The sequence below is a fragment of the Chaetura pelagica genome, unplaced genomic scaffold (assembly GCF_000747805.2).
Source record: "Chaetura pelagica isolate M959 unplaced genomic scaffold, ChaPel_1.0 scaffold345, whole genome shotgun sequence".
NCBI lineage: Eukaryota > Metazoa > Chordata > Aves > Apodiformes > Apodidae > Chaetura > Chaetura pelagica.
Window position 1 is genome coordinate 1,573,304 of NW_009953962.1, and position 2,216 is coordinate 1,575,519.

A 2,216-nucleotide genomic window follows, 5' to 3' on the forward strand; every position below is an offset into this window, starting at 1 on the left:
CCTCCAGGGATGGTGCCTCCACCACCTCCCTGGGCAGCCTGTTCCAAGACCTCACCACTTTTTCTGTGAAGGCATTTTTCCTATTATCCAACCTGAACCTCCTCTGGTGCAACTTGACCCTATTTCCTCTTTTTCCATCGCTGGTCACTGCGTAGAAGAGGCCAAAACCCACCTCACCACAACCTCCTTTCAGATAGTTGCAGAGAGCAATGAGGTCGCCCCTCAGCCTCTTCTTCTCCAGGCTGAACAGCCCCAGCTCCCTCAGCCTCTCCTCATAAGACCTGTTCTCCAGACCCCTTATCAGCCTGGTTGCCCTTCTCTGCACCCTCTCTGCACCTCCATGTCCTACCTATGCCATGGTGCCCAAAACTGCACCCAGTTCTTGAGGTGCAGCCTCACAAGGCTGAGCAGAGGGGCAGGATCACTTCCCTGTTCCTGCTGGTCACACTATTGCTGGTGCAGGCCAGGATGATGTTGGCCTTCTTGGCCACCCGGGCACCCTGCTGGCTCATACTCGGCCACTTGTCAATTAGAACCCCCAGGTCCTTTTCTGCCAGACGATTTCCAGCCACTCCTCCCCAAGCCTGTCATGCTGGCAGGGGTTGATGTGGGCCAAGTGGAGGATGCAGCATTTGGCCTTGTTGAAACTCATATAATTGGCCTCAGTCCATCGATCAAGCTTGTCCAGACCCCTCTGCAGAGCCTCTCCTACCCTCAAGTAGATCAACATTCTCACCCAACTTAGTGTCTTCTGCAAAGTTACTGAGGATGCACTGTGTCCCCTCATCCAAATGATCAATAATGATATTAAACAGGAGCAGCCCCAGCACTGAGCCCTGGGGAACACCATTCGTGTCCAGCCACCAACCGGATTTAACTCCATTCAACACAACTCTTTGGACCTGGCTGTCCAAATTATTTTCATCCAGCAAAGTGTGTGCACATCCAAGCCATGAGCTCTGGCACCAGCTTATTCCCAAGCACAGGCATTAGTCAAGATGGGTCTTCAAGAGAAGAACATTTTTGTTTCTCAGACTCTTAAAGCTATCCACAAAGAAGAAAGGATACCCCAAGACTCGTAAGATAATGTCCTACGTTCCATCCCCTCCAACACTTCCATGGAACCCTCCCCTTATTTGGCACCATGGTTAAGTAACTGTAGCAAGACTTGCTCCAGGGACACCCAGATGAAGAAGCAGATGTATGATGGCACCATAGAATGACCATTGCTTTTCAAAATAATAGTAGGTATGCAGTAAGTAGAGAGTGGTCAAATCGTGTTATACCCGAATGTTTGAAAAGTGTTAGAACCACATGTAAAACTGCATTCCCTGTGCCCCAATTTGAGCAGGACAACCCATGTGCTTGAATAAAGAATTGTCCTTCTAATTATGTACTTTGTGTCCTAGCCTCCCTGGGCTGGCATGGGTTCTTTGTGAATTTTTCATGACACTGGGGTCCCCTGCTGTGCCTCTTTCTCATGAAAGGCCCTTTTGTGGCCATGGAAGCCAATTTTTGTTTTTAAAAGATAATTCTGACCCGCAAGGGATTAGCAGTGGCTAAAAGCCACAGACAGCTTGTAATGGACAGCATTTTCAGTGTTCCCAGCTGGGAATCGTGCCTTGAGCACCCATTGCTGATGCAGATACATGATCTTTTGGCCACCCAAAGGTATCCCCATCTGTCTGAGTGGCATGGTTCCCATTCTAAATTGATGGGCCTTTGCCCTGGAGCATTTTTCCTACACAATGATGGATGAAATGGATGAAGAGTAATATGATGATCAGCATCGAGGCAGAGAACTCTTCCTAAAACTTAATCATAATATGGTAATTCTAAAAAGACATTACCCAAAATTTCAGTTTCATGTTTAGGTGGATTTCAAGCTTTTGTCAAAAAATTTGGACCTTGTTGGGATTTATTTTTCAGTGTCCATTCATGATCTTCTGTTTCACAGGGCGATTGTTAACATTTCAAGCTAAATTTTCTCTGACCTGAAAAGACAAATTCTTAGCCAGAACTGGATGTTGTCTGGAAAGAGAATGTTGCATGTTGCAGTTAAACCCAAGGATAGCATTTCCTCAAGAAAAACCTACATATGTTCCTAGGAACAGGTAGCATTGAAAAGAACAGACTTATTAGTTGGAGTATTGAAAAACGTGACCAAAAAAAATCACTGGAAAGGTGTTGAAAATAAAAAACAGCCTCTGTCTCTG